At 39.4% G+C, this 13,076-nt stretch overlaps 1 long non-coding RNA gene across 2 annotated transcripts; it reads right to left on the minus strand.

Annotated features, from left to right (window-relative positions):
• Window positions 1-1,296: 1,296 nt before the first annotated feature.
• LOC105721241 (uncharacterized) lies at window positions 1,297-12,950 on the minus strand. Of its 2 annotated transcripts, none has more exons than XR_001108280.3 (3): window positions 12,668-12,950; window positions 8,175-8,285; window positions 1,297-1,412 (listed from the first exon to the last, which is right to left on the minus strand). It is a non-coding gene; the product is annotated as an uncharacterized LOC105721241 (long non-coding RNA). The 2 variants fall into 2 exon arrangements; XR_001108281.3 differs by having other exon boundaries at window positions 12,745-12,930.
• Window positions 12,951-13,076: the final 126 nt, after the last annotated feature.

Genomic DNA, 13,076 nt, shown 5'->3' on the forward strand with positions numbered 1-13,076 from the left:
GCTCTGGGAAAATATTTTATGAATAAGACCTAAAAAGCACAGGCAACAAATGCAAAAATAAATGGGATTATATCAAACTAAAAAACTTCTGCACAGCAAAGAAAACAATCAATACAGTGAAAAGACAACTTACAGAATGGGAGAAAATATCTGCAAACTACTCATCTGACCAGATATTGACATTCAGAATATGCAGGAACTTAAATATCTCAACAGCAAAAAATAAAAATAAAAAAATAAACATTGATTAAAAAATGGGCAAGTGATCTGAACAGACATTTTTCAAAAGAAGACATACAAATGACCAACAGGTATATGGAAAAATGCTCAATATCACTAATTATCAGGGAAATGTAAATCACAACCACAATGATATAACATCTCACCCCAGTTAGGATGGCTATTATAAAAGAAAAAAAATCATGGCAAGGATGCAGAGAGAAGGGAACTCTCATACACTTGGTGAGAATGTAAACTAGTACAGCCAGTAGGGAGAACAGTCTGGAGTTTCCTCAAAAGACTACAAGTAGAGCCACAATATGATGCAGAAATTCCTCTACTGGGTATTTATCCAAAGGAAAGGAAATCAACATATTGAAGAGAAACCTGCATCCCTATGTTTACTTCAGCATTATCATGAGAGCCAAGATATGGAATCAACCTATGTGTCCAACAACAAATGGATGAATAAGAAAAATGTGGTATATAAATATACAATGGAGTACTAGTCAGCCATAATAAAGAATAAAATCCTGTAATTCAGGGCAACATGGATGGAAATGGAGGACATTATATTAAGCAAAATAAGCCAGGAACAGAAAGTCAAATACTGCATGTTCTCACTCATATGTGGAAGCTAAAAAAAGTTGATCTCATAGAAGTAAAAAGTAGAATAAAGGATATTAAAGGCTGAGAAGAGTAGGGGGAAGAGGGAGATAGAGATTTGTTAAAGGATACAAATGGATAGGAGAAATAAGTTACAGTGTTCTATACTACTATGGAATAACTATAATTAACAGTATCTTATAGTTTCAAATAGCTAGAAAAAGGATATTGAATGTTCCCAACACAAAGAAATGATAAATGTTTGAGGTGATGGATATACTAATTACCCTGATTTGATCACTATCCATTGTATGTATCACAACATAGCTATGTACCTCATAAATATGAACAATTATTATGTGTCCATTTAAAATTTTCTAAATGAAAAATTAAAAAAAATTTTAAACCAACTTGGGCCTGGTTTACAGAAGGGTGTCCACATGACACTAGTACCAGTATACTCACTCAGAGATGCTGCTGAAGGGAAATGGTGAAGAAACTCCCAGAAGGCAGAAGTTTTAGCAGTACACCTTGAAGTCCTCTCAGCCAGGAAGGAGGGATAGCTTGTGGTACAGGTATACACTCATCTGTGGACAGTGAATAATGCTTTGGTCACCTGGTCACGTAATGGAAAAGAACAAGACTGATAACAAGGAAAATTGAAGAAGAGACACATGCACAGATCTTTCAGAATGAGTGCTAAATGTGAAGGAATTTGTGTGAGCGCTTACCAAGATACAGCCACTGTAGAGGAGGCCTCAATAATAGGGATGAGCAAAGTGACTTGTTCTGGGACTATCAGTCAGCATCCTTCCTCATCTTCTGTTTTGGGCTTGTGTACAAAATGGCCATAGTGGCAGAGATGAAGCACAGACCCAACAAAGTGCTCACCATGCTAATATGACTGTTGGCATAGTTGAGTGCCCATATTATCAAGAGCAGAATCTAAACTGTAAATCCCCAATATGGCACCATTTCCCAAGGGGATCAGGCAACTGTGTGTTGGTAGGTTGATTATAAGGCACCCCTTCTATCATGGAAATGAAAGCTATTTGTTTGCGCTGAAATAGACACCTATTCTGTGTATTGATTTGCCTTTCCTGCCTATTGCATTTCTGCCAGCACTACCAGAAAATTCCTTACTCAATATCATGGTATCCTACTCAACACAGCTTCTAAGGAACACATCTTAGAAGTGTAATTAGAGTTTGCAAATTATGGAAATAAGTAGTCATACTGCATATCCCACCATCTAAAAGTATCTGGCCCGATATAACAATGGGATGGCCTACTAAAGACTCAGTTGCAACATGAGCTGAGAAACATTTTGTAAGGTTGGAACTCTGTTTTCAAAGAACAATATATGCTTTTAGTCATTGACTAATGTATGGCACTATTTCTCCCAAAGCCACAATACACAGGTCCATAGTCAAGAAGTAGAAGGGAAAGTGGCTTCTCTCATTATTACACTTCTTCACAGAATTCTGCTTCCCGTAACTTGAACTCCGTTTAATTCCCAAGAGAGAATGCTTCCATTGAGTTTCTAACAGCTAAATGGCCATTTTAGATTCCATATACAACTGAACCAATGGACAAAGAAAGGAATTACTGGCTAGAGTGACAGATCCTGACAACTAAAGAAACACTGGGTTGCTGCTACAAAGTGAAACCAGGAAGGACTATATATGGGGATGCTGCCATTCATGACAGCATGGCACCCCTGTGTTCCCACTGCTGATAGTAAAAGTTAATTTTAAAAACTATAATAACCAAGAAAAGACAGGACCACTGAAGATTCAGACCCTTCAGGAATGAGAGTTTGGATCACACCACTTGGTATATGCTGGCTCAGAGTACAGGAAGCATGAAATGAAACCACAGGCTCCTGACTAGACAGAAATAAAGACTAATAACTAAGCATTATTTCTTACTTGCTTAATGTATATGTGTGTTTATGTATTTCTGTATATATTAACAAATTTGTCTTCTCCTTTCCCACTGTAATTTAAAAAATTAATGGCAATTGTTAACTTTACAATTTCATCTTCAGGTTATAGAAGGTTCATAAGGGACTTTACTGAATTGAAGAGTAATTAACACACAATCCAGAGATTAATGTAATGACATTTGGGATCATCTCTTTATGGAGAAAGGGTAAGAATGTCAATTTATTTATTGTTATTTTTATTTTTTTGAGTCTCATTCTGTCACCCAGGCTGGAGTGCAGTGGCACGATTTCAGCTCACTGCAACCTCCACCTCCCAGGTTCAAGCTATTCTCGTGCCTCAGCCTACTGAATAGCTGGGATTACAGGCATGCACCCCTACACCCAGCTAATTTTTTTTATTTTTAGTAGAGATGGGATTTCGTCATGTTGCTCAGACTGGTCTCGAACTTCTGGGCTCAAGTGATCCACCTGCCTCGGCCTCCCAAAGTGCTGAGATTACAGGCATGAGTCTCTGCGCCTGGCTGAGAGTGTCAATTTGTACAAAGGATAGCTGTATCTTGTTAAAGAAAAAGCTGCCATTTTTATATTGCTGTATGGGAAGCTCAAATATACAGAGAAAGTTGTGTATGAATATTGAATAAGCAAAGTAATGAGCTGTCCCAGTTGTTATGCCATTGTCTCTCAGTCCAAACTCACTCATATAACTCTTCTTTATGACAACAAGGCTGGGACTATGAGAACTATATTTCTACTTTGCCAGTTGGCTTCCTATTAGTTCTTCAAGGCAGAAAGAGTGAGATAGGATACGCTTCCTTCCTGACAAGTGGCTATCATTTCTAATATTCAACTTTTTTGGAATTCCTAGAACCAGCCTCAACATGCCTCATCCAATGATGCCAGCAAGAGTTAGGCAGTGGCCCCTCCTCAGAAGTCTGAGATACCTCTCCTTTAACTTTCCTTTTGTGCAAACTTCCTTTTGTGTCCTCGACCCTAGGAGTAGTAGCTTCCTCCTATAGTTACTGTATCTATATTAGTTTAATGTCTGCCCCTTCAACTTTTTTTTGCTTTTTTGGTTCCCCAAAACTCCTTAGCCAATTTCTTATATTGAATTATCTCTGTGGAAATACCAAGTATAGGCCGGGCACAGTGGCTCACGCCTGTAACCCCAGCACTTTGGGAGGCCGAGGCGGGTGGACCACAAGGTCAGGAGATCGAGACCATCCTGGCCAACGCGGTGAAACCCCTTCTCTACTAAAATACAAAAAACTAGCCAGGCATGGTGGCACACGCCTGTAGTCCCAGCTACTCGGGAGGCTGAGGCAGGGGAATCGCTTGAACCCAGGAGGCGGATGTTGCAGTGAGCCGAGATCATACCACTGCACTCCAGCCTGGCAATAGAGCAAGACTCCATCATAGAAAAATAAAATGAAATACCAAGTGTGGTTTCTGTTGTCCTGACTGTATCCTGACTGATACAGTCATCCTGCAAGTAAAGAACCCAAAGCATTTGCAGTCATTATAAACTTAAGAATCAGTTGGTTGATATCCAGGAAATTATTTTCTGGGATTTTGATTGGGTTTGCCTTGGATCTATACATCAAGTTGGGAAGAAGTGATGTCTTGATAATATTGAGTCTTCCTATCCATAAACATGGAATCTCTCTCCATTTACTTAGATTTTTATTTCTTCATCAGAGTTTTATAACTTCCCTCATAAAGGTCTTGTCTATTTTTGTTAGTTTTATGCCTAAGTATTTAATTTGGGGGCACTATTGTAAATGGGATGTTGTTTTTAATTTCAAATCCCATTTGTTTGTTGCTGGCATATAGGAAAGCAATTAACTTTTGCCACCTTGTTATAATTGCTTATTAGCTCCAGGAGGGTTTTTTTTTTTTTTTTTTTTTTTGGTCAATTCTTTCAGATTTTTTACATAGACAATCATGTCATCTGCAAACAAAGGCAGTTCTATTTTCTTCTTCCTAATCTGTATACTTTTTACTTCCTTTTCTTGTCATATTGCATTAGCTAGGCCTTCCAATAAATATGATGTTGAAACGGGTTGGTGGAAAGAGACATCTTGTCTTGCTCCTGATCTTAATGGGAAAGCTTCAATTTCTTACCATTAAGTACCATGTTAGCTGAATGATTTTTGCACATGTTCTTTATCAAGTTGAGTAAGTTCCCCTCTATTAGTAGTTTGCTGAGAGTTCTGACCATAAATCAGAGCTGGTTTTTGTCAGATGTATTTTCTGCATCTATTGATATGATCATTCGATTTTTCTTCTTTAGCCTATTGATATGACAGATTACATTAATTGATTTTCAAAGGTTGAACCAGCTTTGCATTATTAGAATAAATTGCACTTGGTCATAATGCATAATTTCCTTTATATATCACTGGATTAAATTTGCTAATATTTTGTTGAAGACTTCTGCATCTATGTTCATGAGACATATTGGTCTGTAGTTTTCTTTTTTTCTAATATCTTTGTCTGATTTTGGTATTAGGTATTAAAGTAATTATGGCCTCATAAAATGAGTTAGGAAGTGTTTCCTCTGCTTCTATCTTCCGAAAGATTGTAGGGCATTGGTATAATATTTTTCTTAAACATTTGGTAGGATTTGCCAGTAAGCCCATCTGGGCTTGGTGCTTTCTGTTCTAGAAATTATATTTATTATTAATTCAATTATTTAATAGATATAAGCCCATTTAGATTGTCTATTATATAATATTTTGATAAGTCCAATATGTTCATTCCACTCCCGTGGTTAAGCAGTTTGAGCAGCTTCATAGTTACCTTTTAAATCTGGACTAGCCTTTTAATCCACTGTCATTTCTCAACACCACTGCCTGCATATGTTACTACTTACATTTACCCAAAAATATCAAGTTCTGACATACCCCTATGCATTTACAAGGACTTTTCTGTATTCCTGAAGTACCCTGTTCTAACCCATATTGATCCTACAAAATTCAGCTTTCCCTGGAAGCCTTTCCTGATGTCTCCAAGCAGTCAAGCTGCCCCATTCAACTTGTACAAGAGAAAAACAAAAATTATGTTTTAAAACTACAAAGAGGAAAGTCCAAACTTTTTAACAGTTATTTAATTGTTTCTATTTAATTCAAGATATATATGAAATAAACTATAATATTCTGATTTGGTTGTGGATTAAGTCCTGTCATTTATAAATTTACTATCTAAGATGGACAGACACATTTTGACACAACATATCAATAATGATACAAATACTGAATTATCTCTGTTGGTAACATTTCAATATAAAATAAAGATTAAAATGCACCAAAATTGAAGGGAAACTTCAGTATCCAATTAGGTATACACTTACTTGTGTTCATATCTGAAAAGTGCATCAGGACAAGTTTGCATCTTTTTGTCTATTTTTATTATGAATGATTAAGAGCTCAAATTCAGGAGTTACACAGTATACGTAGGGCAAACAATATCTACACCACTCACCTGTGCTTCACCAAGATTTGTGAAATTTTGGGTAAATGACTAAACTCACTCTCAGTCTCCTAACGGGATAAAAGTACATCATAACTGGTGGTGACAGTAAATGATGGTAATGTTATTTATTGAATTATTAAAAGTAATGTCTTATATAGACCACTCTTTCCTCTCACATATGATATTTGATACAATTTTTTTTTTACTATGAATCTGTAGTGCTCTGTAACAACCGAACTGTTAAATAAAGGACCCCTTCTTCAACATAGTTCCCCTTTATTCATTTTTAAAACTTTAAGAAAAGTAGTAGAATATGGTGAACACTAGATGAAGCATCATTCCAGGTAGAATAATCCTTCCTAACCAAGAACTTTCTAATTATAGCTTAAAAATTATGTCTTATATCTTTCAAAATAGCTAGAAGAGAATAATTCAAATGTTTCTAACATAAATAAAAGATAAGGTGATAGATATCCCAATTATATTTATTTGACCTTTACAAATTATACAAATATATTCAATTATCACGTGTGCCCCCCAAATGTATACCTCTATTTTTTTTTAAGACAGTCTCTCTCTGTTGCCCAAGCTAGAGTGCAGTGGGGCAATCTTGGCTCACTGCAACCTCTGCCTCCTGGAATCAAAAGATTCTCCTGCCTCAGCCTCCCAAATAACTGGGATTACAGGGGACTGCCACCACACCTGGCTAATTTTTGTATTTTCATTAGAGATGAGGTTTTGCCATGTTGGCCAGGCTGGATATTTCTATTATCTGTCAATTAAAAAGTAAAATTTTAAAAAGAATAAGTCATACCGGCAGGGCGCGGTGGCTCACGCCTGTAATCCCAGCACTTTGGGAGGCCGAGGCGGGTGGATCACGAGGTCAAGAGATCGAGACCATCCTGGTCAACATGGTGATACTCTGTCTCTACTAAAAATACAAAAAATTAGCTGGGCACCGTGGCGCGTGCCTGTAATCCCAGCTACTCAGGAGGCTGAGGCAGGAGAATTGCCTGAACCCAGGAGACGGAGGTTGCGGTGAGCCGAGATCGCGCCATTGCACTCCAGCCTGGGTAACAAGAGCAAAACTCTGTCTCAAATAATAATAATAATAATAATAATAATAATAAGTCATACCTAGAAAAATAATCACTCATAATCACAGGTCACTGGACACATTTTGCAAGTAAACATAAATGGCTTTGGATATCTCAGGGATGTGGATAGGAGAAAACAGGCAATACAAAGATGTGGATACACAGTAGTCATGTGTGATATTATGGGCTGTGTTTCCCCAAAATTCACATGTTAAAGTCCTAACCCCCTATATCTCAGCATGTGACTATCTTGGGATACAGGATCTTTAAAGAGGTAATTAAGTTAAAATGAAGTCATTAGGATGGATCCTAATTGAATATGAATGGTGTCCTTCTAAGGAGAGGAAATTTGGACACAGACATACAAAGGAAAAACAGCGCGAAGACACAGGAAGAAGACATTTATCTACAAGTCAAAGCCAGAGACCTGGAACAGACCCTTTCTTCATGGTCCTGAGGAGAAGCCAACCCTGCTAACATCTTGATCTTGGACTTCTTCTAGCCTCCAGAACTGTAAAACAAATTAATTCCTGCTGCTTAAGCTACCCAGTCTGTCGTGGAAACCCTAGCAACTAATGCACCTGGAAAGGAATACTAGAATGTAAGATCTATGAGGATAAGAATTTTGGTCTTTTTTGGTCACTGATGTGGCCCAAACACCTAGAACAATGCCTGGCATGTAGTTAGTATGCAATAAATATTTGCTGAGTGAACTAATAAAAAAGCAGATTAATAAGATTATTTTCATAGATAACACTAATAAATAACACCAATAATACAGTAATGCTTTTTATTTTCAAAAGTCCCGAGGATCTGAACTCCTGGTGTCTTACCTGGTGTTGTGGTGTAATTAATCTGCTGCCACAGCCCAAGTGTATAAAATCCTCTGGTGAATCTCTTGTGACAATTCAAATCCTGGAGTAATTTCCTGAAGAAGAGAAGAGCTAAGAAGACAAAAATCTTGTTGTAGTGCAGTAAGTGTGACTTAATACATATTAAAATCAGTTAATACAGATCAAATTTGTTAGTCCCATCATAGAGAAAATGTCACAGACAGATGTAACTTGATGGTATTGCTATTCTCTCAAGGTATTTAGCTAGCTGACATCCATAAAAGCATTGAGAACATCCTGGATTAGCAAATTAAAAGAAAAAAAAAGACTTCTCTGTTGTTCTTATTAAAGCACTGCAATGGACACAGGAAAAAGGCTAATTAAATTTCCTTCTGACTTACTCAATTATGGATTCATGGTGCATATCTGTTTTAACCTGATCTCCATGTCTTAATGTTATCACTGTTACCATCAATCAATACTTAATTTGGTACCCTGAATATGCTTGGCAAATAACAGCAAAATGAAACATAAAGAATATGGAACATCTACTCTGATTTTCAAACTATATGTAAGTATCCTTTAAATAACAATTGGGAAAAAATTCACCAAAATTGTAATAGAAATTTTGTTAGAGGTAATACGTAATTCTCTCTTCAAAGTACTCACAATTTTATGTCTCCATTTTAAAAGTATAATGTTATTTATTTATTTTATTTTTTGAGATGTGTCTCACTCTGTTGCCTAAGCTGGAGTGCAGTGGCGCAAGCTGCGCTTACTGCAACCTCCACTTCCCAGGTTCAAGCGATTCTCCTGCCTCAACCTCCCAAGTAGCTGAGATTACAAGTATGTGCCACCATGCCTGGCTAATTTTTTTTATTTTTAGTAGAGATGGGGTTTCACCATGTTACTCAGGCTGGTCTCAAACTCCTGACTTCAAGTGATCTGCCTACCTTAGCCTCTCAAAGTTCCGGGATTACAGGCATGAGCCACTGAGCCCTGCCAGAACGTTCTTTTTAAAAAAAAAAATCTAATCATTACTGGGAGAAATTTTAAGATTAAAAATCCTCCAAAAGGAGAAAGTGATGCACTAATATTTATTTTTTTTCTAATCTTAACTGAACAGTGAGAAATTTATTTTTAAAGTACATTTAATCAATGCATTTATACAGAATATGCATGAGAACGCCAGAATACACCAATTTCATGGGCAAGTGAAAGTAAGCATATTTAAATCAAAAATTGGAAACTCTATTCTAAAAGCAGTTTAAAAATCAAGTCAAAGCTAGTTCTTAGTTTAGGGCCAGGAATTAGTTTTAGAACTGATGCAATCTCAAACCAGAGCCAACAAGTATTTACCAAAGTCTCTGTCCCAAAGGGAGACACTTGTAATTCTCCAGAACGGACACTGTTAGGATTGTCTTGAGACTTGGGCTTAGGTAACTGATAGGGGTACAGACATTAAATTCATTTTGAAATGCCATTTTCCTTTCCAACAAAAGTGAAACCTAAATTCTTTTTCACAATATGCAATTTGTAATCAAGGCCTCCTCTAGTGAAGGGTTTAATTAGCTTCTTGTGCATTTGCTCCTCTTTCCTGGGAATAACAGGATAAACGGGAAGTTCATGCCTTGAGGGCTTATTCATTACAGAATGGAAAAAATGAAGCTATGGACTTTCTCAAGGATGATTTAGAGAGAAGGGATCATTAAATTACCGTACTCCCCTCCTTATCTTCTCCAGAAGGCTAATAAACAAAGTGACTGCACAAGCTGCACTCTACCGCAGGAATACAAACAGTTTTTGGCCAGTATTTGACTAGAATACTTGTGAGCTCTGAGTCAGGTTTTGATCACACATTGTAGCCTGTTCCTGGAGCAAAGATCATCTTAATGCCTCTCTTAACACCTGTTGTGTCTCCTCCAGTTTCCGTCCCAAAAGTCACAAAGCTCTAGAACTATAAAAGCAGAGAGAAAGTCTACCATTTCATATGACCTAAGTACTACATGGTGTTGGGTAGAACACAGCCAACTACTGAGCACATTAAAAAAGAAGAAAAAAGTGCTCCTCTTGAGAGAGATCTTTGTGGTGATGGAATAGTTCTGTATCAGTTGCTGTGGTTATATCAATCTGCACGTGTCAAAATGGCACAGAACTATAAATACATTTTGTGCCACTGTCAGTTTCTTGGTTTTGATACTCTAGTTAAGTAAGATGTAACTATTGGGGGAAACTGGGTAGAGAGGACATGTGACCTTTCTGTACTGTCTTTGCAACTACCTGTGAATCTGTACTTTTTTCAAAATTGAATGTTTCTAAAAGTGCACCTTGTGTACATTAACATACTTTGAACATTGTGCAATAGAACAAGTCTAATTCAAACACAATCTGGTTTCCAAATGTGAGGTCTTCAGCCACAACCCAAGAGGCTTGAGGTTGGGAATGTCTCTGCAACATACTTTTCCCTCTGCCTGGGATACCCTTTCCCACCTTCTGCACTGCTTATTCCCCTTCCCCAGGCTGGCTCCTTCCCATTTCTCAGGTGACATCTCAAAGCCACTTCCTTACAGAGGTGTTCCCCTGTCCTAACCTTTGCTGTTCTTCGAATATTCCATTCCTTCCACAGCTCCCTTCACCATGTGTAATGATTTACTTAGTTGTTTGTTGCCCATCTCCCCACTAGAGTATAAGGTAAACTCCACGAGGCGCTTGCCCACTGCATCCCTAACCAGGAGCACACACTCTGCCACATGGAAGATGCTCCAAGAGGATTTTGTTTGAATAATTGACGCCCACCAACTGTATGAACTTTCTTGCGGCCAAGAAGACTCCAGAAAACTTTAAAACTGAGTTCCCAGCCAATGACAGGACAGGTCAGACACACCTATCATACCTTCTCCTTATTGGAGTTTAGACAGAACAGCTGACCAGCATTAACATTAAAATACAAGTTGTAAGACCGACAGAAGAGACTCTGTGGCAATAACATACTAAATTATAAACAAATTATACCTAAGGTCATGCCAGGCAAAGGTTAAGTCACACATCCGTTCGCTTAGAGAATAAACTATGTTCTAACTGCCACAAGGTTTTTCTCTTTCTCTAGCAGCGAAACAAGCACTGGCCTTAAGACAAGCAATATTAAAACAATTTGCAGATCCAACAGATGCAAACTAACTGAACCCTTATTCCACCAGCCATCACTACAGCTTTACTTGGACAAGAGACTTGATTTCAGTAACCTTCTCCTGATAGGAAGATCAACAACCATGGATTGGCACTGGCTAGTTTACACAGACTGCATACTTGCACACCTTCCTGTCCTGAAAAGACCTTTTGACACATAGGGCCTGACTGTAATACATGTATTATTATTATATTTTAGAAATGAGGTCTCAGTCTATCAGGTTGGAGTGCAGAGATCTGATCATAGATCACTGTAGGCTCCATCTCTTGGGCTCAAGCAATCCTCCCACCCCAGCCTCCTGACTAGCTGGGATCACAAACGCACACCACCACACCTGGCTATTGCTTTTACTTTTGGTATAAATGGGGCATTTATACAAAAATGTAGCCCAGGCATTTAATATTTAAATGGTAACTCTTCAAAGTGAACATGGGTTGTATGGTTACATGCATGTTTGCTCTATAGGCATGTGTCAGGACCACCTGCATGAATATTCATAGCTACTCCTGTCGGCGCTGAATATGCATGTTTACCCAAGCTGTTCAGCCTAAAGCTGCTGAACAGCTCGGGTAAACCCCAATCCCTCCTCTTACCAAGTGCCTGTCTCTGGTCCTGACCGTTTCCCAGCCTGCAGAATGGCCACCGCGTAGGGTGTAACCCCTTACAAGACATAAAAGTCTCTTCTCCTTATTATTATTATTTTTTGAGACGGAGTTTCGGTCTTGTTGCCCAGGCTGGAGTGCAATGCCGCGATCCTCCACCTCCCGGGTTCAAGCGATTCTCCTGCCTCAGCTTCCCGCGTAGCTGGGATTACAGGCATACACCACCGCACCCGGCTAATTTTGTATGTTTAGTAGAAACAGGGTTTTTCCATGTTGATCAGGCTGCTCTCGAACTCCCGATCTCAGGTGCCTTGGCCTCTCAAAGTGCTAGGATTACAGGCATAAGCCACTGCTCCTGGCCTTTTTTTTTTTTGAAACGGAGTCTCTATCACCCAGGCTGGAGTGCACTGGCGCAGTCTTGACTCACTGCAACCTTCGCCTCCGGGTTCAAGTGATTCTCCTTCCTCAGCCTCCCAGGTAGCTAGGACTACAGGTGGGCGCCACCACGCCCGGCTAATTTTTGTATTCTTAGTTGAGACAGGGTTTCACCATGTTGGCCAGGCTGGTCTCGAACCTCTGACCTCAGATGATCCACCTGCCTCGGCCTGCCAAAGTGTTGGGATTACAGGCGTGAGCCATCGCGCCTGACTTCCTCTCCTTTTCCAAATGTATACATTTTGATTTTTTTTTTTTTCTTCACACACCTCACTCGAGTTCGTTCACTTCGGTTGAGGGTTGATCTGCCTGCCTTCTCAGCTCAGGCTGACCTGAGCGCCCTTACCTGAGCCTTCTCCTCTCAACTCAGATCTCCCTCCGTCACGAGGGCGCTGTTTTCTTCCCTCTAACTCCTTGGCCCAGACGACGCTTCTGGGTCCAAGTACCTCTACCCCGCGGGGCAACTCACTGGCACTTTTTCTTCAGGCCATCCCCCGCGGCCGCTTACCCACTACCCTCACCCTCAGCTCCACGTCCCTTGGCTTCCGCCCTCCCTTCCGGCGCAGGGGCCCGGCCTAGTCCCCAAAGCCTTAGGGGATCTCGCCTCTCAGGCCACGCCCCTCAGCCTGAGCGGGAAGTGACTGCGAAGCAGCTGCTCTGGAGGGACCGGAGGGCGGG

The sequence above is a fragment of the Aotus nancymaae genome, unplaced genomic scaffold (genome assembly GCF_030222135.1).
Source record: "Aotus nancymaae isolate 86718 unplaced genomic scaffold, 86718_ANA_hifiasm-v0.15.2.pri h1tg000003l, whole genome shotgun sequence".
NCBI lineage: Eukaryota > Metazoa > Chordata > Mammalia > Primates > Aotidae > Aotus > Aotus nancymaae.